We start from the raw sequence: 27,493 nt of genomic DNA, 5'->3' as shown, positions 1-27,493 counted from the left end.
TAGAGTGCCATATGATAGATATAAGCACTAGGATAAAAAAAAGCACTTTGTGATGAATAGAGAGTACCACTAGGATAGAGTGCCATATGATAGATATAAGCACTAGGATAAAAAGAAACACTTTGTGATGAATAGGGAGTACCACTAGGATAGAGTGTCATATGCTAGATATAAGCACTAGGATAAAAGAAGCACTTTGTGATGAACAAGGAATACTACTAGGATTGACATAGTTGATTTGCTTGACTGCAGGAGGACTTACCTATGCTGGAGTCACGGGAGAGATTCCCTTCGACTCATAGTTTATGACCAAAGCTGACATTTGAGGATAGAGCGGCATTTGAGGCCATGGGATTGCGATACATTATGTATGTGCCTGAGTTTCAGGCGAATATGGGATTGCTAACTATATTAGCTGTGAGATGGCACTCAAGATTTTGAGGATACTGATCGATGGGGAGTTGGTTCCTTATGATCGATATGGAGATAGGGATGCACTGAGGTGAGTGTTTCAGGATCCAGGACTAGAGATGAGGACATGACATGTGGCATGGGACACCATGATAACACCAGGATTGGTTCTACCGACGGTGTTGGCAGGAGTGATCAGTGGGATCCTATGTCTGGATAGGGCAACACGAGGGTTGGCTGTGGGATAGGGGAGGACACTGGAGACATTGGTGATAGAGCACACTAGGTTTGCATGGGAGGCGTATTTGTTGGCACACTTGTATTATGAGCTGCATCAATTTGTATATCACAGATCAGCCAGATTGGGGTGCGGAGTGACATTGTTGTAGGTATGGGCATATGAGCATCTTTCGGTTACACGACTGATACACTTTAGAGGCAGGGGACATAGCCGCAGTTTTGTACACCTATATGATATGATTACTTTTCAGCCATAGATTGGGAGGCTAGAGTATTGGTGTGGGGTTATTGATGAGGTAGACAATGTAGTATGAAGGCCTTACTTAGACTATGAGGAGTGGGAGGATGATGCAGTGGAGTTTCCATATGTGTTCAGGAGCAAGTATCTGATCGGTCAGACACCGTATATCATTGAGAGGCAGTTTATAGACAAGGTATGCAGGCAATTCGGTAGGATACAATAGATTCCATGGGGGTCAGGGATGTATGCACACACAGTGATGGATTAGGTGCATTTAGGGCAATTATTGTCTTATGATCAGGTGGTAACATAGATCCTAGAGATGGTTCCCATGCCTTGGGACATATGGGAAGATGTAGAGGATGAAGGGATGGATGCTGAGTACACTACGTATTGAGGAGAGCATCCATTTCCATGGCTGACGGATCCAGGGAGTCGATAGAGGGTGATGATGGAGGAGATGGAGATGATAGTGGGGATGGTGGAGGCAAAGGCCAATGGTGGAGGCGGGGCACATTGGTAGAGAGGAGAGTTGCTCGGAGGAGAGAGGGAGGAGAGGAGAGACAGGTGCATGTAGTGAGGGGTAGAGGTAGATTATCGTTACAGGTGCTAGTAGCACAAGTTCCTAGACATGTACAAGGATGGGGACAAGGACAAGAGCAGCCATAGGAGCAGCCATAGGGATAGGGTGAGGGGAGAGTGGAGGAGGATGAGCTACTATCCTTGAGGGAGATCTGTCAGGGACGGGCATATGAGATTTAGTATCTAGAGAGGTATACAACTAGGCTCAAGAGACAGTTGAGGGACACTGAGTGGGAGAGAGATCAGGCTATTCAGTGCTACATGGAGGTTGAGACAACACTAAGGGTAGACATCCAAGCAACAAAGGACATAGGAGCTGGATACACTTGTGTTCTGCAGGTAGGAGAGGAGATAGGCCACTGGAGAGACCTATACTATGGAGCGGTGCCACTAGATCAGCGGGCCAGGAGCTTCTGGGGACCATCATGGACTACGACAACCACTGGAGGGAGAGACAAGAGACAGGCATCTAGCAGTGGGGTCATGGGTCCTCCACCACCACCAGATAGAGGGGACAGGGTAGATGATTCTGGGGCAGCTCCTTCCAGGGCTCAGACTCCTTCGAGGCCATCTAGATCTGAGGGAGGGAGTACATCATAGCCTTAGAGGGATCCCTATGTATTAGTTTTGTACCATTTTTGTATGATGATGTAGACACCTTCAGGTGATTTTGTAGCCATATGTATTTTGACATCATTGTTTCATGACACTTATGATTTTGATATATATGAGATGATTCATCCTTGTAGTAGCTATATGCATGTGTACCTATGTGATGTTGGTTCTATGTGATGCTTTATGATGGTGTGATATGATGCTTATGATATGGATGCAAATATGTACATGATGAAATGCAATTTTTTATTTATTCTTTTATGTTTTTAATATGTTATGCAAATGTGAATGTATGAAATGCAGATAAATATGATAATGCAAATAACTATTTACATGATGAGAATGTAAAATGTGCTAACATGTGTTGTGTGCAGGATGTGATGCTATTTTGATATCTATATGTATAAAATGCTAATATGTGGTAATGCAGGTGCAAACTACATGAAATGCAAATATTTTTGGCATGTCATTATACTCAGTCATGTGATAATAGGCTACACGGACTCAGGAAGGACAATGGAGGTCAATCAAGAAAGGGAGATGGAAGATGGAAGATATGAAAGTGAAAGAGCTTCTTGTGCATTATCATCATTGAGCTTTATTATGGAAAATAGGTTATGACAATCCAGATATATGTTCGACCCAGAAAGTCATTGTACCCATTTGCATGGAGATCAGATGGTCACAAACAAAGAATACTCCAGTTCACACTAGACTCATAGTGTCCTCATATCCTTGGACAAGTCATAGAATTACTAAGAGATAGTCTGCAGACAACAAGAAAAATAGGTGACGATACCCCATCCTTGCCTTTCTAGTCAAAGACATCCTGGAGATAAAATCTCTAGTTAGAGACATCCCAGAAAAGCTAAAAGACATGTCACCAAAAGATAAAATCAGAAGAAAACCAAGACTCGACACCAACATCCAATGTAGTTCTCAAGTTTAGTGTCTCTTGTCACTTGTATAAGTCTATTTGATTGTGGTCACAATGTTTACTTTCACGAAAGGATAGATAGCACTAAACCATAATGTTGTTTGAGTCTGTTGAAAGATTTGGTTTGTTGAAGCCCATTGTAGTTGTGTCTCATCTGAAACTGATTGAATCCATGAAACTAATACTTTATTGTAGAGAAAACGAAACTTTATTGTGGATCTATGATGCAAGTGTTGCTTTATTGTGGATTGTGCGTGGATAGACTAAAGAAAGATGGAAGAAATTGTACTCCTCAAAACGTGTGATGCTCTCAGTTCCACACCCATCACTAGACTTAGGATTTGGCTTGGCGACATATAGGAGCTGATTTATTATTGATGGAAAAGGGTGAAAAGGAAGGATTATTATGAATGGCTAACCGATCTTTGGTAGATCAATAACAAGCCATGGTGGGAATGGGTAAGTTTATTATGGATGGATAGGTTGTGAGTGTATGCAAAGTGAAAGATGAGATCGAATCCTGAAGGAGAGAGGAGCAATGTCTCTACACATGGCGTCGGTGACCCAGTTTTCACCATGGTACTTGCCCAGGGCACCACCGAAGTGGTTTTCACAATTGGACAAATTTACATCTCTTTACTTTTTTCAATTTTTTCATTTTTTTGTGTCACAAGGCGCCTATTTGCAAGGTTTTCACCAAGTAACAATTTTTTATTTTTATGATTTTTTTGTTATTTTTTATTTTTTGATTTTTTTTTTCTGTATTTTTATTTTTTTTTATTTTTTTGTATTTTTGAATTAGGATACTCTGAAGAGCTATGTGTAAAATCTGCGAAGGTGCATGATGTTGATAGAATCCTCCAAAGGTTCTTCCTCTGTGGTTGAGAGCTAATATGCACTGGATCCATAGGTTGTTGTAATGATGTAAGGACCAAGCCAATTTGGTTCGAACTTTCCCTTGTTCTCTCTTCTTGCTGATTTTTAGAATTTTTTTTATAACTAAGTCACCTACTTCAAATGTGTGAGGCTTCACCTTGTGATTGTAACTGCAACTCATTCATTGTTGATAAGCCTTGAGATGATTAAAAACAATTTGTCTTCTTTCATCCAATAGTTCTAGTTCTTGTAAGCGAGAGACCCTATAGTCTTCATCACTGATAATGTTTTGCAAAGAGACTCGTAAAGATGGTAACTCGACCTTAATAGGCAAGATAGCTTCAACGCCATAGACAAGTGAATAAGGTGTGTCTCTTGTAGGTGTGCGAACACTTGTGCGATAAGCCCAAAGTGCAGGATTAAGTTGGATATGCCAATTGCGGCCAGTGTCATCGACTATTTTTTTTAGGATTTTAAGAATGGTTTTATTAGATGCCTCAGCTTGACCGTTACCTTGGGGGTAATAGGACGTGGAGAAATGATGGGTAATATGGAAGCGATCACAAAGTTCATGAACATCTTGGTTTTTTGAAGGGACGTCCGTTATCGGTGATGATGGAAATAGGAATACCGTACCAGCAAATGATGTACTTGAGAATGACTGTAGCAATATGTTTTCCAGTGACTTGTGTAAGAGGCACAGATTCAATCCATTTTGTGAAATACTCTATGACAGTGATAATGAATTTGTGGCCATTGGAGGAAGGAGGGTGAATCTTGCCTATGAGATCGATTCCCCACTAACAAAAGGGCCAAGGAGTCGCAATCGGTTGAAGTTCTTGCACTGGCGCATGAATAAGGTCTCCATGAATTTGATATTGCTTACATTTCTTGACAAACTATTATGAGTCTTTTTCCATATTGGGCCAGTAATATCCAATCCTGATGAGTTTCTTGGCTAAGGTAGGACCACTAGAATGTGGACCACATATTCCTTTATGAGCTTTCCATAACGCAATCCGAGCATTGTCTCTTTCTAAACATCTAAGAAGAGTGTCATCTAGACCTTGATAGTATAGGATATCAGCTAAAATGACGTACCAGGAAGATTGGCTAATGAAAGTGCGATGTTGGTTATTGGATAAGTTAGGAGGAAGGGTGTTGTTACGAAGGTATGTGAAAATGGAACCGTATAACTGGGAATCAGGACCAACGACACATATCATCTCAATAGGAGTGATCTCATATGAGGGAACCAAAATTTTATCCACCAAGAACTCATAGCGGGTTTCATTATGTGGTAGATTGATCAATGAGGCAATAGTAGCCATGGCATCTGCAGCTTGATTCCGCTCTCTTGGAATCTGCTCAAAGGTTAACTTCATGAAATGTTGCTTGAAGTCGTCTACCATTTTTTTGTAAGGCATTAATTTTTCATCCTTTGTTTGGTATTCATTGGTTGCTTGATGAATTACAAGTTGAGAGTCCACAAAAATATGAAGTTCCTGGATCTTCCACTGAACTACAATCCGTAATCCAGTTGTTAATGCCTCGTATTCCGCTATGTTATTAGTGCAAGGAAATGACAATCGGTATGATTTTGGAATGGAATCCCCTTGAGGTGTGATGAAGAGGATGCCAGCTCCTGCACCATGCTGCGTATATGAGCCGTCAAAGTACAGTTGCCAAGGCTTCATGTGTGATAGTGTCAAGATAGATTCATCTGGAAACTTTGAATTTAAAGGAGTATCATCCATCATGGGTGCATCTGCTAGCTGATTTGCGATAGCTTATCCCTTTATTGCTTTTTTGTCCACATATTCAATGTCGAATTCACTCAAGAGCATCATCCATTTGGCTAGTCTCCTAGTAAGCATTGCCTTATTGAGAAGGTACTTCAATGGATCAATCCTTGCGACCAGCTTAGTTTTATGAGTTAGCATGTAGTGTCGTAATTTCTATCAAGTAAAAACCAAAGCAAGACACACATGCTCAATTGGTGTGTAGTTTAGCTCATAACTGACCAAAGTACGATTGATGTAGTAGACTGCCTTTTCTTTGCCCTCAACATCTTGTTGCACTAAGAGTGCCCCCAGTGTTGTTGATGTAGCTGATATGTAGAGTAATAGGGGTTGTTCTGGGACTGGTGGCATCAAGACAGGTGGATTCAAAATATAATCTTTGAGTATCTGAAAATCCAATTGGCAGTTATCATCCCATTTGAATTTGATGTTTTTGTGTACCAAGTGTTGAAAAGGATGGCATTTATCTGCAAGTTGTGCTATGAATCTTCGTATGGACTGGAGTCTTCATTGCAAAGATCGAAGTTGACTGATATTTCTTGGTGGTGGCATTTCTAAGATCTCTTTGACTTTAGTTGGATCATCTTCAATTCCTCTTTTTGAAACAATGAATCCCAGGAGCTTCTCGGAGGTTACTCCGAAGACACATTTCTTGGGGTTTAGTCTTACTTTGTATTTTTCCAACTGAACAAAAATGACTGAAAGTATGTCCAAATGTGTATCTTTGTCCATCAATTTTCCCAAGAGATCATCCACATAATGTTCTATAGTTACGTGCATGAGATCAAGAAAGATAGTAGTCATGGCTCGTTGGTATGTGGCACTTGCATTCTTTAGCCCGAAGGGCATAACATTCTAGCAGAAAGTTCCCCAAGGGCAAGTAAATGTTGTTTTGTGCTGATCCTCGGGTGCGATTTTTATTTGATTGTAGCTAGAGAATTCATCCATCAAAGATAACATTGCATAACCTAATGTAAGATCTATGATCAGGTCAATGTTTGGCAATGGAAAGTCATCCTTAGGACAAGCCTTGTTAATGTCTCTAAAATCTGTGCATATTATGATGTTGCGATCTGGCTTACTGACTGGTACTAAGTTGGAGATCCATTCAGGATAATCGATTGGTCGTATGGATCTGACATCCAACAATTTTTGAAGCTTTGCCTTGACTAATAATGCCACTTGTGGATACATCTTTCTTAATTTCTATTTCATTGGCTTTGCCCCTAGTTTAACTGTCAAATAATGCATTACTAAATCCGGATCCAGTCAAGGCATATTGACATATGACCATGCAAAATTGATTTGTCGCTCTGTGAAGAAACTTATGAACTTTGGTCTTTCTCTCTTTGTCAGAGATTGTGCCAGGAATATGTTATGTGGAATTTCTTTTGTACCAATGTTTGTTTTGATGGTCTCCTCTAATAACATAGATTATTTTTCTTCATATCGTGTTAGGAGAATGTCGACCCTTCCATCTTCAGGCACCTCAGAGAGCTTTTCACCCTCAGATACATCCTTTCTTTTTACTTTTTTAGGGTCAGACAGTGCCATAATGTGGTTTTCACCATAAGACCCATGATTTGTTTTTATTTTTACACATTTTTTCAACTGGAAGGCCCAACACCCTCCCCAAAATATGCCACGATGTTGAGTTCTATAGTGTATCCCGCCTTTCGATCCCCAAGAGGAAGATCATCTGGTATGCCTAAGTAGTCAATAAAGGCTTCATCATTTTGGAATGTGTTGAATTATATAAGTCCTTCATGGTCCCAGTTAATAAGTTGGTGGTGAACAAGGGGAAGGCCTTCCATGTTTCCAAAGTCAGTGGGAGTAAGGGTGAAGATGCAGTTATATTTAGGTATATCAAGGTAGTTGTCGAGGTTATCATTGGCACTCTCCTCATTTTTCTCGATCGTGAACGAGTCCAAATTGTCATCACTAAAAGCGCATTTGGGGACGAGTGTCCTCATTCTTTGTGATTTCGACCTAGAATCCAAAAACAAAGATTGTGTGGGATCCTCAGGAGTTGTTTCTTGACGAACTCTGATTTTTTTATAAAACTGCTCTTCTTATGTGGGTTCACCTGGTTCTTGGAATGTCTCAGTGAGTTCATAATCACTGGAGGATTTTTCTGAACCCCATTGCCACTCATTAGAATTAGTGGAATAGTGGTTCTCTTGTTGATCATTGGAAATCATGATTTGCAATGCTTCTCCTGATTCGCGAGTGTTTTCCCTGGAAGATGTGAGGCCAAGCCCTTTTGAGCGCTGATTTTTAAATGTCAATTCTGGTTGCAAAGGTTGAGTGATACCTTCTTTTCTTAAGCCAAGAGGACTTTTACCATCATACCCAAACTTTTGTAGGATCTTGAATCCTTTGCCATATTTTTCACATGGTATCTTGATGTGATCTTATGTACCATCTTCAGGATCTTTGTAAGGCATTTTGTATAATTCTTCTTCTTCCATTTCACCCCACTTTTGGAATATAGTAGGATCCCATTTTAGTGTAATGATAGCTACTCGTTTAGAAGGATGTGGTCATCCATATTCTTTTGGTGAAATAATTTCTCGCAAGTACATGGTTTGATTTAGAGTGTATTCACCCATGTCTTTGTCCTAATACTTCCATTTAAGCCCACCTTGTTTTTATGTTGAATGTTTTAATGATTCAGGGTCAACATATGCTGAAGATGGGATAGCCTCTCTATTAATTGGAATTACTGTCTCTTCTTTTGGTTTCAAGTTATTGTAGTATATAAATGTATTAGGATCACCATTAGCTATTACTTCAACTCCATTATGAGGAAATGTAATGCATTGACGGTATGTAGATGGGACTGCTCTCATCTCATGAATCCATGGACGTCCTAGGAATATGTTGTATGTGAGATCGAGGTCTAGGACTTGACAAACCACATCCTTCATAACTGGCCCAACTCTGAGAGGCAAGGTGACTATGCCTTTGGATGAATGCTCTTCATCATCATATGCTTTGATGGTAATTTTGTTTGTAGCATTCACAGCTTTATCTGAATATCCCAATTGTATTATTGTGTTCAAAGTACATATATTGAGACCAGTGCCTCCATCTATCAGGACTCGTTTTATTCAATGTTTGTGTAGGAAGGCTTCAATGTGTAAAGGTGCATTATGTGGTTGGCTTCCAGAGGCGTCGTCAGCTTCAGTGAATGTAAGGGAATTTGGAACGGAAAGGTATCCCACCATGGCTTGAAATTGGTCCACATTCAGATCAGTGGGGACAAAGGTTTCTCTCAAAGTTTTGTCAACAATGGCTTTATGTGTGGGGATATGCATAAAAGCTCTAGGATGGAGATAAGCGTGGGCGTCCTCCCTAAATGTTCTACCAGATCATACTCAGGTTTGGTTGATGAGGAAGCAGTGGTTTTAGTTGGATCACCTTGATGAGTTGTGACATTACATTCAAAGGTAGGTTCAGAATAAGATCCAATTCCTTTTAGGATAACTTTGGGTCTTTGGGTAGAACTTTCAAGCATTTTGGCCTTTATGATAATGGTAGAGACATAATTGTCCATCGAAATGTGATTAACAATTGAATCAAAGTTATAGGATGCTATGGTATAGTTAGTCTTCTCATTTGTGGTTTTGGCTTTTCCCTTGTCATGTTTATGGAATGGTTCCTTAAACATCTCATGTTCTTGATTGGATGAATGTCCTTTGATCTCAATGTCTCCTCTATCAATAAGATCTTGTATATGTTCTTCAGTCGATGATAATTTCCTGTTTTATGTACCTTGCTTTTGTGATATCTGCAGTACTCATCATCATTCCACCAATTTGGTTTGACCTTTGGCTCATATGGAGGATTATCAGGAATTGTTATTATCTTGTTTTCCACTAGCTTCTTGAAAGTTGATTCAAGTGGTTCTCCCAATGGGGTGTATTTCCTTCATGGTTTTGAAGTTGTTTGATTATTCACTTGATTGTTTGTAGAGCCTAATCCAGAAAGAATGATTTTGGGTCTCACTGTGTCAGCATCGACAACACCATCATTAACTGTGTTCTTGTTTTTATTCCAAAATCGTGGCTTGTCCTTTTCTTTAAAATCCTCTTTGTTTTCTTTAAATATCTTAATGACTCTTTATTCAATTAAGACCTTCTTTTTTGCTAAGCCTTTCTCAATGATGTCCTTGAAGGTGGACAAACAAGCTTTTCTCAAATCATAACCAATGTCTTTGTTAACATTTTGGGTGAACATCTCTACCATTTGTTTTTGTGGAATTTCACAAGAGCATCTACTGGCTAAATTCCTCCATCTTTGTAGAAAATGATGAAAAAGACTCCCCATCCTTTTTCTTGGTGTTGCACAAAGTGGTAACTGATATATCTGTCTCTACGTTGTATGAGAAATGTTGGATAAATTTCTCTACTAAGTCACCCCATGACTTAATTCCAGGTGGAAGTTGGGAGAACCATTCCATAGCTTGATCACCTAAGCTTTGTGGGAATAATCTCATCAAATATGTCTCTTCTATTGCTACTTCAATGCAAGCTGTGAAAAGTTGTCTTATATGTGCCTTAAGATCCCCTTTACCTCTGTACTTATCAAACTTTGGTGTCACAAAATGTGTAGGAAATTGAGGCATTGGAATGCTTTTGTCAAATGGATAGGGACATATATCTCTCATTGTGTAAGTTGACTTTGGTGTATTTATGTCCTCCATTTTCTTTTGTAAGTCCTTAATTTGTTGTTCCAAATTGTTCTTAGGTGGAGATCGACTTCTTGGACCATATCCCATACTTGAGCCACCTGGTGGAGGAGGAAGATGTTTATGGTGAAAATGGATAACAACAATGTTGAAAGACTAAATGAATTCAACCACAAAACCCTAGCCTAACAACAACAAAGATCCACCATAACATATGAAGATTGCCTAAGACAATGCAAATCAAATGAAATCACAAAGATTATACCATCACATGTCCAATAGGGTTTGGATCTCCATTCTTCCTATCTCCATTGATCTTGCTTGATATATTTGCTCTCAGATTTTATGTGTGCACAAGAGCTCAACAAAGAACGGAAATGTGGTTGCAAGTAGGCTTGATTGCATATGCAAGTTCGAAAGCGTAGTCAGGGCTGAATGCATAGTAAGGGTTTGTCAATTGATTAGGGTTGATAATGAAGGAATTATCCTCTTATATAGAAGACACTATATGAAATGGAGAGATAAGATTGAAAGGTGTAAAAGAGGTCAACTATGATTAGAGGGTAGGTAAAGGAAATAAGAAATTAATGAGATGGTAGGTAGTGTAGGAATTAAGAGATGAATGACATGTGTCATAAGTAGAAAAGGTTAATGAATTAATGAAATAAATAAAAATTATTTAATTAATAGAAGAATAGGGATCAATTAAATAATTAAGATATTTATTTAATTTAGGGAAAAGGATAATTTAAATAAATAAATGTATTTATTTAAATGAGAAATAAGGCTAGAAGAGGATAAATGAATTAATTAAATAAATAAAGATTTATTTAATTAATAGAAGAATTAGGCTTAGATAATTAAATAAATAAAATATTTATTTAATTAGACATGACAATTTTAGGTGTCTACATTTTGCCCCTCTTTGAGACAATGCAGCTTGTTGTGTTGTTTCAAAGAAGATAACATGAACTAATACAAAGTTGCCCCAAGATGGGAATGATATGCCCCCTCGAGAGATTGGATGAAAATGTCTGAAAAGATCGCAGACAATCTCTCGATAAGAAAGAAAGGCTAGAATGGACTGACCAGATAAAGTGACAGAGTCACGGGATAAAGAAGACTGACTCGGGAGACGACGGCTAGGACTAGGGCTAGGGCAGTCTATAAGATAGAATACGAGGGAAAACATCCTCATTGTCATCCACACATCCAAGAGATCAGAGTGCAGAGAGAGCAAAGAGTAGTCAACAATGATGGCATTGGCGCACAGATTCGATCGCGTTCACCGATTTCAGAGGCCAGCAGATGCAGGAGAGCCGGTAAGTACCGCAAAACCTCCTTGTACTTTGTCGCAATAAATGTTGTCATAAATGCATGTTAGGTATAGCAATAAATGTGTGTTTGTGTCATGAAAGCGTGTTTATGTCTTCTAGGCCAAATCGGTAGTTCTGTGATGAACATACGCTATTGATTGGATAAACTGCTAAGAGGATACACTCAAGCAGGTCCTCTAGGGAAGACTAGGATAGCAGATAGGGCTAGGATTGACAATTCTGCGATAGAACATACATTGCCAATTAGGAAACTACTTAAGAGGATACACTCAAGCAGAGGCCCTAAGATAGGATAGATCGAGGCACTTTGTGATGAACAAGGAGTACCAAGACATAGTACTTTGTGATGAACGGGGAGTACCAATAGGAGCGACAATTTGTGATGAACAGGGAGTGCAAATATGAGCAACACTTTGTGATGAATAGGGAGTGCAAAATATGAGCAGCACTTTGTGATGAACAGTGAGTGCAAATATGGGCAGCACTTTGTGATGAACAGTGAGTGCAAAATATGAGTAGCACTTTGTGATGAACAGGGAGTGCAAAAACACGTAGTACTTTGTGATGAACAGGGAGTACCACTAGAATAAATAGCAACACTTTGTGATGAACAGTGAGTGTCACTTTGACTGACATGATTGATTTGCTTGACTGCAGGAGTACTTACCTATGCTAGAGTCATGGAAGAGATTCCCATCGACTCAGAGGTTACGACCAGAGTTGACATTTGAGGACAGGGCTGCCATTCAGGTTATAGGTTTGAGATATATTCTGTATGTGCTTGAGTTTCAGGCGAACATGGGATTGCTGACTGTGCTGGCCGAGAGATGGCACTCAGAGACATGTACATTTCATTTGCTGATGGGTGAGATGACAGTCACCTTGGAGGATATGTATAGGATTCTAAGGATACCGATCGATGGGGAGCTAGTACCCTATGATCGAGACGGAGACAGGGATGCACTGAGATGAGTGTTTTAGGATCCAGGATTGGAGATGAGGGCAAGACACGTGGCATGGGACACGATGACCATGACAGGATTGGCAGTACCAACAGGAGTGATCAGTGGGTTCCTCTGTCCGGATAGGGCGACACGAGGGTTGGCTATGTAGCCATATGTATTTTGACATCATTGTATCATGACACTTATCATTTTTGATATATATATGAGATTCATCCTTGTGGAAGCTATATGCATGTGTACCTATGTTATGCATGTTTCATGATGTATGTTTCTATGTGATGGTTATGATTTGGATGTAAATATGTACATAATGAAATGCAATATTTTTTATTTTTTATGTTTTTATATGTTATGCCAATGCAAATGTGAATGTATGAAATGTAGAGGAATATGATATTGCAAATGACTATATACATGATGAGAATGTAAAATGTGCTATCATGTGCTGTGTGCAGGATGTGATGCAATTGTGATATCTATATGTATGTATGAAATGCTTATATGTGGTAATGCAGGTGAAACTACATGAGATGCAAATGTTTTTGGTGTGTCATTATACTCGGTCGTGTGATAGCGGGCTACACAGACTCAAGAAGGATGATGGAAGTCAATCAAGAAAGGGGGTGGAAGATAGAAGATATGAAAGTGAAAGAGCTTCTTGTGCATTATCATCATTGAGCTTTATTATGGCAAGTAGGTTATGACAATCAAGGCATATGTTCGACCCAGAAATTCATTGTGCCTGTTTGCATGGAGATAAGACAGTCACAAACAAGGAATGCCCCAGTTCATACTAGACTCACAATGTCCTCATATCCTTGGACAAGTCATAGCATTACTAAGAGACAATCCACAGACAACAAAGAAAAATAGGTGACGATACCCCATCCTCGCCTTTCTAGTCAAAGACATCCTGGAGATAGAATCTCTAGTCAAAGACATCCTGGAAAAGCTAAAAGACATGTCACCAAAAGATAAAAATCAAAAGAAAACCAATACTCAACACCAACATCCACTGTAGTCCTCAAGCTTAGTGTCTCTTGTCACTTGTATAAGTCTTATTTGATTGTGGTCACAATATTTACTTTCACAGAAAGGATAGATAGCACTGGACCATATGTTGTCTGAGTCTGTTGAAAGATTTGATTTGGTGAAGCCCATTGTTGCTGTTGTGTCTCATCTGAAATTGGCTGAATCCATGAAACTGATACTTTATTACGGAGAAGATGGAACTTTATTGCGGATTGGTGATGCAAATGTTTCTTTATTGCGGATTGTGCGCGGATATACTGAAGAAATTGTACTCCTTGAAACGTGTGATGCTCTCAATTCCACACCTATTACTAGACGTAGGATTTGCCTTAGCCACAGATAGAAGCTGATTTATTATGGACGAAAAAGGGTGAAAAGGAATGTTTATTATGAATGGCGAACCAATCTTAGGTAGATCAATGACAAGCCATGATGGGAATAGGTAAGTTTATTATGGATGAATAGGTTGTGAGTGTGTGCAAAGTGAAAGGATGAAAGTGAATCCTGAAGGAGGGAGGAGCAATGTCTCTACGCATGGTGTTGGTGACCCAGTTTTCACCATGGTACTTGCCTAGGGCGCCACCGAAGTGGTTTTCACCATTGGACGAAAATGTTTTTCTATTTTTCAATTTTATTTTATTTTTTGTGTCACAAGGCACCTATTTGCCAGGTTTTCATCAAGTAACAATTTTTTTAATTTTTATGATTTTTTTTGTATTTTTGTATTTTTTGATTTTTTTTGTTTTTTTGAATTAGGATATTCTGACGAGCTATGTGTAAAACCTGTGAAGGTGCATGTTGTTGATAGGATCCTCCAAAGGTTCACCCTCTGTGGTTGAGAGCTGATACACACTAGATCCATATGTTGTTGTGATGATGTAAGGACCAAGCCAGTTTGGTTCAAACTTGCCCTTCTTCTCTCTGTCTTGCTGATTTTTAGGATTTTCTCTGAGAACCAAGTCACCTACCTCAAATGTGTGAGGCTTGACTTTATGATTGTAACTGCATTGTTCCTTGGCTGAATGATGTGTAGCTCAAGTAACTGTCTTCCTTGATGAAGGAACTGAGATAGAATTACTAGTGTGTGGACTACACAGGCCCATATGCCTGTCACCTAAAGAAGTTTGGGCATCCTTGATAACAAAGTCCTTCAAGGAAGCTCCATTAAAGGTCCATGATGTATTGCCAAAAGGGGATGGATGTGTGGAGCAATCGGATGAGTGATGAAGGCTTATAATTGCGAAAAGAAGTGAAAGTAGGATAGCATGATGGAGACTTAGGATCAACAAGTGTGCTTTTTGACTTAAAATTTTAGAACTTTTGCCCCCAGTTATTTTGGTATTAGGGGAGATCATCTCTTGCTCTTTTTCTTTCGTAGGATTTTTATCCTTGAATTTGATTTTTGCAGAGTCCAATAGCTTTTGATTTTTATTTGGACTAAAAGATTTCTCTTTATTTTCAACTTTTAGATTTTTATTTTCAAAGCTTGATTTGTGATCCCCAATGAGTAAGGGATTTTCTAATTCTTGTTGATCCAAGTCTGGGAGAGGAGTGGAAATGGAATGAGTGGATGAAATGGTAGAGCTATGTGAGCTCTCAAGAGGGCCGGTGATACACTCAATAGATTCTTTGTCGGAACCACTCTTAGGACTATTAATATCAAGAGATGCTTGCACCCCTAGAGGAGATTTGCATTCAGACTTAGTAGCCACAACACTAGGTGGTTCACACCCAATTCCTTGGCATTGCAAATTGTTTGTAGTTTGTTCTTGTCGACCGAATGTCTTAGCAGATAGTGGGAGTTGATCAACATGGAAGATATACTCACCACATCCCATGTCTTTAAAATTGAACCTTTCTTTGATATCTTCTTGTTTTGATGTAGAAGCTTTCAATGATTCTGGATCCACATATGCTGAAGATGGAACAACTTCTCGATTGACTGGGATTGTTATTTATGATCTAGGTCACAGATTGTTGCAATATATGAATGGATTTGGGTCATCTTTGACGGTCACTTCAACTCCATTGTGTGGAAACTTGATACATCAATGATATGTAGATGGTACTGTGCTCATCTCATGAATCCATGGGCATCCCAACAATATGTTGTATGTGAGATCCAGGTCTAGGACTTGACAAACCACATCTTTTGTAATTGGTCCAACTTTGAGAGGCAAGGTGACTATGCCTTTGGATGAACGCTCTTCATCATCATATGCCTTGATGGTAATTTTGTTTGTAGAATTCACAACTTTGTCTGAATATCCCAATTGTATTATTGTGCTCAATGTACAAATATTTAGACTTTCTCCTTCGTCTATCAGGACTCATTTTATTTGATGTTTGTGTAGGAAGGCTTCAATGTGTAAAGGTGAATTATGTGGCTGACTTATGGAGGCATCATCAGTTTCTGTGAATGTAAGGGAGTGTGGAACAGAAAGGTATCCCATCATGGCTTGAAACTAGTCCACGTTTAGATTAGTAGGGACAAAGGTGTCTCTCAAGATTTTGTCAAGAATGGCTTTATGTGCAGGGGATATGCATAAAAGCTCTAGGATGGAGATAAGTGTGGGTGTCTTCCCTAACTATTCTACAAGGTCATACTCAGGTTTGGTTGATGAGGAAGCGATGTTTTTGGCTAGAGAACCTTGCAAAGTGAATTTACCTCGACGAGTTGTAACATTACATTCAGAGGTAGGTTTGAAAGAAGATCCAATTCCTTTTAGGACAATCTTAGGTCTTTGGGTAGAATTCTCAGGTGTTTTGTCCTTTATAATAATGGTAGAGACATAATTGTCCATCAAAATATGATTAATAGTTGAATCATAGTTATAGGATGCTCTAGTATAGTTGGCTTTCTCATCTATGGCTTTGGCTTTTCCCTTGTCATGTTTTGGGAATGGTTCCTTAAACATCTCATGTTCTTGATTGGATGAGTGTCCTTCAATCTCAATGTCACCTCTATCAATGAGATCTTGTATGATGTTCTTCAGTCAATGGCAATTTCCTGTTTTATGACCTTTGCTCTTATGAAACTCACAATACTCGTCATCATTCCACCAATTTGGTTTAACCTTTGGTTCATATGGAGGAAAATCTGGAACTGTGATTACTTTGTTTGCCAATAACTTTTTGAAAACAGACTCAAGTGGCTCTTCCAATGGAGTATACTTCCTTCGTGATTTGGAAGTTGTTTGAGTATTCACTTGGTTGTTTGTAGAGCTTGATCCCAAAAAAATGATTTTGGGTCGCACTGTATTGGCATCAACAACACCATCATTGACTTTGTTCTTGTTTTTGTCCCAAAATCCTGGCTTGTCTTTTCCTTTAAAGTCATCTTTGTTTTCTTTGAATATTTTGATGATGCCTTGCTCAATTAAGACCTTTTCTGTCGCTAATCCTTTTTCAATTACGTCCTTGAAGGTGGACAAACAAGCTTTCCTTAGATCATAACTAATGTATTTGTTAACATTTTGGGTGAACCGACTTCTTGGACCATACCCCATGCCTGAACTAATGGGTGGAGGAGGAGCATGTTGCATATATGGATGATATTGATCATACACATGTTCATATGGAGGAGGTCTATAGTGATGCTACGTATATGGACCACTTGGTATAGAGTCATGATGAGGAATAGAATATCTATTTTGTCCATGTATACCATACTCTATAAGAATGTCATAAGTTTTTTCTAGTGTGTTTCCCCCAAATTTGACACGGGGTTTCCTTGTGTCCAAATTTTGAGCATGCCTTTGAATATCCAATTGCTTTGGTGGTTGATCCTTGGCATTGGTATGTGATTGAGCATATTTTTCTGCATAAGACCTCCATAATGGTCTGCAAAGGTGAGTATCATATGCTTGACCATGTGTGTAAGGGGCCTCTGGTTTTTGAAACAAAGATGATGGTGATTCAAGCCATATGTGGTCCTCTATTGCCTCCACTATTAGGTCTCCTTTGATCCATGTTGGAGTGAGATTGTTGCAATGGTCGATTTTCCATTATTTGAGACATGTCAAAATCATGAGGGATCTTGGCTCCACTTTGTGCCATCACTTGTAGAAAGTATTGTCTATCTCTCCTCATTATTTCCTCAACCAATCAATTGAAATGGGGATTCATAATGGTGTCTTCCACTTTTGCTAAATGTACAGAGAAGTTGTCCATATTGTCATTGTGTGTATCATTGTTGTTTGTAGTGTCCATGTGCTCAACATTTGGAATGTTTCTATAGGCATCCATGTCAGGTAATGTAGTATGATCAGAATTGAAAAAGACATCATTGTCATACTCATAGGCACTCATTTTTGTGGACTCTTGAGCCTCTTTAGCTTCTCTCCTAGATTTTTGGGAACAAGTTTCAACCATGAACTAGGTATTGACCAAGATGTTTGAGACTAGATGAAAAAGGAAAGAGTATGGAAGACCAAGAGTTGGATGGAATGTAAATGAATCTGAGGTTTACTTGCAATGTCCAAAGTGTAAGACCAAGTATGTATGTAGTAGAGTAGGTGTGACTTCCAAAGAGATGATAGTTTCTCTTGATGAGGTAAGTTGACCTTGACTCTAATTAAGACCAAATGAGACCCAAAGGTGATAGACCTTGATGAGGGACCACTTAGTAAAATGTTATTGTATGTAGTGTGTTGACAAAGTATGATGAGGACAAGCAAGTGACCTTTTGACTCAAGTTTAGACAAATGTGAATGTAATGTAAGGTGTAAAGCAATGATGGACTTTGTGAGACCCAAAGATAGGTTGAATGCTAGATGAAAACCTGAAGAGATAGCTTAGAAAGCTCAAGAATTCTGAAATTGATTGCTCTTGTTTGTTGGATTGTAAATTTTTCCAATTTGTGAAGTTGTTTGTTGTGATGCAGGAGCACCTAGGACTTAGGCAAATTAGATTTCACAATTTTGGCTTGTACTGACCCTAGTCATTAGTGAATAAGGACTCTAGAAGGGTCCAAGAGTTAGTATTTTGTGTCAATGTAGGCCTAGGTTGCGTTCATTCTTCTTAGGTTTGCATTTTTGTGTAAATAGTGGGTTTGAGTAGGTAGTTGACCTTCTTGAAGGTCAAAAGTGTCAAGACTTGGTATAAGCATTAGGAAGGGTTAATTAGGTCTTAGAAATGTTTGAAAATTCATATGTGATGACTGTATTTCCGTGACAAGAGGAAACAATGTTGATGAAGACTCAATGTTTGCAAGTGTTTAGACTCAAAAATGACTCGAAAGAAAGTGTGTTGTTTGATGTAAAATTGTTTTGCATACACTTGAAGACACAAAAGACACAATGTTTTAATGTTTGGTCTTGAATGTTTGTTTGTTCAAAATAATTCAAGCACAATTCTTATGGTTGGCCAGGACAAAGATTTATTAGTAGTTTGGATTGTTTCAAATGATCACCCCTTCCTGCAAGCACACAAGTTAGGTAAATTTTAGATCCAAAAGACTTTGTGAAATAGGGGCTTTCAACAATGCATTTTGTTGACCAATTCAAGGATCTGATTCATCATAAAAAAACACCACCTAAATTTTTTTAAGAGATTTCTAGAAATGTAAGAAAATCCAAAAAATTTGCTAATTTGCTCCAAAAATTATTTTTTTATGAAACATCATAAAAAATTCATATAAAATGCAAAATCGATCCAAAAAATCTGAAATTTTTATTGGAGAGTCCTGATGGTCTTCCACACCTACATAAAAAAATTTCTGCACAAAAAATTTGATGCCAAAATTCGAAATTGTTTGTGAGATTTGATCAAAAGAAGGAAAAACCCTAATTTTTAAAGATCCGATTTTTATGGAAATATTTTGCATCAAAATTAAAATCACAAAGAATAGATCCTATGTATAATTATGTGAGATTTCCAAAAATATAAGAAAATCTGAAAAATTCGCTCATTTGCTCTCAAAATTATTTTTTTATGAAAATTCATAAAAAATTCATAGAAAATTAAAATATACTCCAATAGATCTGAATTTTTCTGTGAGAGCTCCTGATACTGTCTTCAACCTACAAAAACAATTTGGTGCAAAATTTCCAAGCCGTTTGTGAGATAGGATCAAATCTCTCCAAGATCTTGATTTTGTGTCCAAAACCCTAGCTGCACAAGGTTATTCTCCAAATTGTTTTACAAAACAGCAATATAGGGTTAGAAAAATCTGCAAAAAACACAGATCTAACAAAAATCCATGTCCCACGGGTCATGCCAAAATGTATATGGTGAAAATGGATAACAACAATATTGAAAGACTAAATGAACTCAACCACAAAACCCTAGCCCAACAACAACAAAGATCCACCATAACATATGAAGATTACCTAAGACAATGCAAATCAAATGAAATCACAAAGATTATACCATCACATGTCTAATAGGGTTTGGATCTCCATTCTTCCTATCTCCATTGATCTTGCTTGATATATTTGCTCTCAGATTTTATGGGTGCACAAGAGCTCAACAAAGAACGGAAATGTGGTTGCAAGTAGGCTTGATTGCATATGCAAGTTTGAAAGTGTAGTCGAAGTTGAATGCATAGTGAGGGTTTGTCAATTGATTAGTGTTGATAGTGAAGGAAGTATCCTCTTATATAGAAGACACTATATGAAATGGAGGGATAAGATTGAAAGGTGTAAAAGAGGTCGGCTATGATTAGAGGGTAGGTAAAGGAAATAAGAAAATAATGAGATGGTAGGTAGTGTAGGAATTAAGAGATGAATGACATGTGTCATAAGTAGAAAAGGTTAATGAATTAATTAAATAAATAAAAATTTATTTAATTAATAGAAGAATAGGGATCAATTAAATAAATAAGATATTTATTTAATTTAGGGAAAAGGATAATTTAAATAAATAAATGTATTTATTTAAATGAGAAATAAGGCTAGAAGAGGCTAAATGAATTAATTAAATAAATAAAGATTTATTTAATTAATAGAAGAATTAGGCTTAGATAATTAAATAAATAAAATATTTATTTAATTAGACATGACAATTTTAGGTGTCTACAGAGGATACTACATATACGGATGATATTGATCGTAAACGTGCTCATATGGAGGAGGTCTATAATGATACTGTGTATAGGAACCACCTGGTATAGAGTCATAGTGAGGAATGGAATATTTTATTTGTCCATGTATATCATATTTCACAGGCATGTCATGAGTTTTTTCTAGTGCGTTGCCCCCAAATTTGACACAGGGTTTCCTGGTGTCCAAATTTTGAGCCTGCCTTGAGATATCCAATTGTTTTGAAGGTTGGTCCTTAGCATTGGTATGTGATTGAGTGTATTTATCTGCATAAGCCTTCCATAATGGTTTGCGTAGATGGAATTCTTCATGAGTATCATAGGCTTGACCATGTGTATTTGGGACCTCAAGTTTTTGGAACAAAACGTGGTCCTCTAGTACCTCTACTATTAGGCCTCCTTTGATCCGTGTTGATTTGAGTTTCTTGCATACGTCGATTTTCCACAATTTGAGACATATCAAAATCATGAGGTATCTTGGCTCCACTTTGTGCCATCACTTGTAGAAAATATTGTCTATCTCTTCTCATGGTCTCCTCAACCAATCTATTAAAATGGGGATCCATAATAGAGTCTTCCACTTCTATTGAATGTATTGAAAAATTGTCCATATTGTCATTATGTGTATCATTGTTGTTTGTATTATCTATGTTCTCAACATTCTGAGTGTTTCTATAAGTGTCCATTTCAGGTAATGTGGTGTGATCAAAATTGAAAAAGATATCATTGTCATACTCATAGGAACTCATGTTTGCGGAATCTTGAGCCTCTTTAGCTTCTCTCCTAGATTTTTGGGAACGAGTTTCAACCATGAATTAGGTCTTGACCAAGATGTGTGAGACTAGATGAAAATGGAAAGAGTATGGAAGACCATGAGTTGGATGGAATGTAAATGAATCTGAGGTGTTCTTGCATTGTCCAAAGTGTAAGACCAGGTATGTATGTAGTAGAGTAGGTGTGGCTTCCAAAGAGATGATAGTTTCTCTTGACGAGGTAAGTTGACCTTGACTCTAAGTAAGACCAAATGAGACCCAAAGGTGATAGACCTTGATGAGGGACCACTTAGCAAAATGTTGTTGTATGTATTGTGTTGACAAATTAAGATGAGGACAAGCAAGTGAACTTTTGACCTAGGTTTAGACAAATGTGAATGTAATGCAAGGTGTAAAGCAATGATGAACTTTGTGAGACCCATATATAGGTTGAATGCTAGACGAAAACCCGGAGAAATAACCTAGGAATCTCAAGAATTCTGAAACTGATTGCTCTTGTTTTCTAGACTGTAAATTTTCCCAATACTGAACACAGATGTGCCTGTATACTTCACAGATGCGGTTAAATGACATAGACGCGGTTGAACACTGCACAAACGTGTTTCTAAGATTTTATGAATGCAATTTTCTTTAGGATAACACATACGTGTTTTTGTACTTCACAGATGCGGTTAAATGACACAGACGTGTTTCTGTCATACATAGACGCATTTCTAGAAACTGAGTGCAATTTTTCCAATTTTGTAAAGTTGTTGTTTTGACCAAATCTGAATTTTTTGACAGTTTTTCCGTGACAAGAGGACTCAATGTTTGCAAGTGTTTAGACTCAAAATGACTCAAAGAAAAGTGTGTTGTTTGATGTAACAATGTTTTTCATACACTTGAAGACACAAAAGACATAATGTTTTGATGTTTGATCTTTGAATGCTTGAATATTTAAAATAAGACAAGCACAATTCTTATGGTTGGCCAGGACAATAGTTTTTGATCTCACATGGGGTTTCCCCTGAGGCTACGCTATTCAGAGCAGATACTTAGATGCTTGACCCCACTGGCTCCACCCTCAACACTCACTTCTCTGGGGTAGCCAAGCATCAGTCCCCATGAAAACTCCCTATGGAGAACTTTGTATCTCTACTAAGAACCATATGTGTGTGGGCCGCTCCAAAGGTTCGACCTCCTGCCCCAACAACTAGAAGGATTTTGGCTTTCTAAAACAAAAAGGTGCTAGTAAGGGTATCCGCTTGTTTAGCCATACATGTGGCACTTTCAGCTCTGTAAATACAGAAGGCTCCCAACCAGTAGGGGTTACGCCCTACAACTGATCAAATAAATTTGATCAAATGGGTTTATGGGGAGACATAGTGTCGGTATGAACTAATCAGCACACGTTACCCATGGCTTTCACCATGGATATAGTTATTTATAGTGGTTCGGAACAGGTGGGTTTTCCTCACTACCACTTGGGTCGCTCTCTTCTCACTAGTAGTCCTAATGACTACATGGGGAGACAGACCCTCTAGAGATTAAACAAAAAAAGCCTATTGCTCAAGACGTAAAAGACACTGGTTCAATTTTAGTGCACTAATTGAAGTTTGCTAGTCTATAAAAACAAGGCACACAAATGAAGATCAAAAAATCTTGCCAAAATTCTACAACAAGGATCTGTTAGTAGTTTTGCAATAATACCCCCTCCTGCAAGCACACAAGTTAGGTAAATTTTAGATCCAAAAAGACTTTGTGAAAAGGGGGCCTTCAACAAGACGTGTTGATTCAAGGACAAGTTGCACCAATTTTTTAGCTAGATCACAAGATGTCAGCCCAAATAAACCAGATCTGGAATCAAAATGATGAAATAAAGCCTTAAAACTGGAACAAAAATTGAAAATTTCAAAATCAGAAACACAAACACGATTAAACCTAACGCAGACGCGATCAAAGATCATAGACGTGCCTAAAACCCTTGCAGATGCGGTCAAAGATCATAGACATGCATAAAACCCTTGCAGACGTGCCTAGGCAACACAAATGTGGTTCCAAAACACAGACGTGGCTGAAAGATGCACAGACGTGATTCGGGAACACAGACACGACCCTGCAATCTGCAAAATAGGTAAAATAATGTCGAACACGGACGCGATTATAGAGATCACAGACACGATGGAAAAGGAAAAAACATGGTTCTGATATGCACACACGCGAAAATGTCAAAATGTTGTCGAAAAGTGTCAGATCTGCAACTTCAAAAACACAAAATCTGCAATAAACATGTTAAATGCAAAAGGGACAAGGGTCCCACCGAGCGTGCCAAAATGTTTATGGTAAAAATGGAATAACAATATTGAAAGAATAAGTGAATTCAACCACAATACCCTAGCCTAACAACCACAAAGACACACCATAACATATGAAGATTACCTAAGACAATGTAAATCAACAAAATCACAAAGATGATACCATCACATGTCCAATAGGGTTTGAATCTCCATTCTTCCTATCTCCATTGATCTTGCTTGATATATTTGCTCTCATATTTTATGTGTGCACAAGAGCTCAACAAAGAACGTAAATGTGGTTGCAAGTAGGCTTGATCATATATGAAAGTTCAAATGCTAGTCTAGGAGTTAGGGTTGATAATGAAGGAAACATCCCCTTATATAGAAGACACTATAAGAAATGAAGGGATAAGATTGAGAGGTGTAAAAGATAAATGGTTGGCTATGATTAGAGGGTAGGTAGAGGAAACAAGAAAATAATAATAGGGTAGGTAGTGTAGGAATTAAGAGATGAATTACATGTGTCATGGGTGGAAAATGCTAATGAATTAATTAAATAAATAAAGATTTATTTAATTAATAGAAGAAGTGGGATCAATTAAATAAATAAAAGTATATATTTAATTTAGGAAAAAGAATAATTTAAATAAATAATTGTAGTTATTTAAATGATAAATAAGGGTATAAAAGGATAAATGAATTAATTAAATAAATAAAGATTTATTAAATTAATAGAAGAATTAGGATTAAAATAATTAAATAAATAAAGATATTTATTTAATTAGACAAGACAATTTTAGGTGTCTATAGGTCCTAATTCCCCTTGGTATGGTGCCATTTTCACTTACCTCTATGACAATATTCTTCCACCTAATCTTTCCAACAATCAACGTCGTACCTTCATTTGTCAATCCTCTCGACATGTCATCTTAGGCGATAGCCTTTATCCTCAGGGTCTAGATGGTACTCTTCTTAGAATCTTAGAAAGTGATGAAGATCAAATTGTGTTACGTGAGGTTCACAAAGGTATATGTGATGCTCACTCTAGTGGTCCAACCTTAGCCAAGAAATTGATGAGGACTAGATACTACTGGCCTACTATGGAAAAATACTCATATTAGTTTGTCAGAAAGTGTAAGCAATGTCAAATTCATGGAGACCTTATTCATGCACTAGTGTAGGAACTTCATCCAATTGATACTCCATGGCCCTTTTGCCAATGGGGACTCGATCTCGTAGGTAAGATTCACCCTCCCTCTTCCAATAGCCATAAATTAATTATCATAGCCACAAAATATTTTTTAAAATGGATTGAAGTTGTTTCACTCACCCAAGTCATCGAAAAGAAGATAGCAACTTTTATCCTTAATTATATCATTTTCCGCTACAGTGTTCCCCTTTCCATTGTCACGGATAATGGATGTCCTTTCAAAAACTAGGATGTTTCGTGAGCTTTGTGATTGTTTCCATATTCATCATCTCTTTTCCACCCCATATTATCCCCAAGGTAATGGTCAAGTTGAGGTGTCTATTAATAAAACTATCCTTAAAATCCTTAAAAAGGTAGTCGATGATGTTGGTCATAACTGGCATATCCAACTCAGCCCTACACTTTGTGCCTACCGCACGTGTTCTCACACCTACTAGAGCTACACCTTATTCACTTGTCTATGGTGTCGAAGCTATCTTGCCTATTGAGGTCGAGTTAGCATCCCTGAGAGTCTCTTTATGCAATCTAATCAATGATGAAGATTAAAGGGTCTCTCACTTACAAGATCTATAATTATTGGATGACTGTCGAAAAACTACTTTTAATCATCTCAAACCATATCAACAAATAATGAGTCACAACTACAATCATAAGGTAAATCCTCACACATTTGAGGTGGGTAACTTAGTTCTCAGATAAAATGCTAAAAATCAGCAAGACAGAGAAAAGAAGGGTATGTTCGAACCAAATTGGCTTGGTCCTTACATCATCATTGTAGTTTATGGATCAGGTACATGTTAGCTCTCAACACCATATGGAGAACCTTTGGAGGATCCTATCAATAGCATGCACCTTCGCAGGTCTTACACATAGTCTTTCAGAATATCCCATTGTCAAAAATACAAAATAAATTAAAAAAATATTAAAAATACAAAATAAATCATAAAAAATAATTTAAAAAAAAAAATCATTACTTGGTGAAAACCTGGCAAACAAGCACCTTGTGACACAAAAAAATTATAAAATCAAAAAAAGTAAAGAGAAATAAATCCATCCAACGGTGAAAACCACTTTGGTGGCGCCCTGGGCAAGTACCATGGTGAAAACCGAGTTACCAATGCCATGTTTAGAGACATTGCTCCTCCCTCCTTTATGATTCAATTTCATCCTTTCATCTTGCACACGCTCAGAACCTACTCCTTCATAATAAATTTACCCATTCCCATCATGGCTTGTTATTGATCTACCTAAGATTAGTTTACCATTCATAATAAATCTCCCTTTTCACCCTTTTCTTCCATAATAAATTAGGTCCAATCTATAACGGGAAAAATCCTAAATCTAGTGATGGAAGTGGAACTCTGAGCATCACATGTTTTGAGGAGCATCATCTTTTCATTCCTCCTTTTTGTGCATAATCCGCAATAAAAGATCACTTGCATCGCCAATCTGCAATAAAGTTTTGTTCTTCTTCACAATAAAGTATCAATTTCATGGATTCAATTAGTTTCAAATGAGACACAAGAAGCAATGGGAATTCAACAAATTGAACCTTTCAACAAACTTTGGCAACAACATTGTTTTCAACATGATTTGTCCTTTATCAGGATAACAACATTGTAACCAAATCAAACATGTTAACATATGTGGCAAGAAACACAAATAACTTGAGGATTTCATTGTGTGTTGGTGTCAAGTCTTGGTTTTCTTTTGATTTGATCTTTTAAGGTGACATATCTTTTAGCTTTTTTAGGATGTCTCTGACTAGAGATTCTATCTCCAAGATGTCTTTGACTAGAAAGGTGAGGATGGGGTATGATTTAGCTACTATATTTTGGTGTCTATGGATTGTCTCTTAGTAAGGCTATGACTTGTCCAAGGATATGAGGATACTGTGAGTCTAGTATGAACTGGGGCATTCCTTGTTTGTGACTGTCTGATCTCCATGCAAATGGGTACAATGACTTTTTGGTTCGAACCTATACCTAGATGGTCATAACCTATTTGCCATAATAAATCTCAATGATGATAATAGCACAAGAATCTCTTTCACTTCCATATCTTCTACCTTCCATCCCCTTTTTCTGTTGTCCCTTCCTGAGTCCATGTAGCCTGTTATCATATGACTGAGTATAATGACATGCCAAAAAGATCTACATTTCATATAGATTCCATCTGCATCAATACATGTTAGCACATCATGCACATGCATTTAGATATCATGATAGTGTCACATCCTACATATATCACTGATTGCATTTGCATTCTCATATAAAATTTAAAAAGACAAAAATATATGCATCATGCATCTCATAATGTAAATAACTCATAAAGCATGCATTTAGGTGCATTTTAGTATAGCATAAATATAAATCTATAAAAGAACAAAAATATATTGCATTCCATCATGTACATATCCATCTTATTAAGTATCATAAGCATCTTGGCATCATAATAAAAC

The sequence above is a fragment of the Cryptomeria japonica genome, chromosome 1, assembly GCF_030272615.1.
Source record: "Cryptomeria japonica chromosome 1, Sugi_1.0, whole genome shotgun sequence".
In the NCBI taxonomy this organism is placed as follows: Eukaryota; Viridiplantae; Streptophyta; class Pinopsida; order Cupressales; family Cupressaceae; genus Cryptomeria; species Cryptomeria japonica.
Note: the sequence above shows the minus strand (reverse complement) of the source record.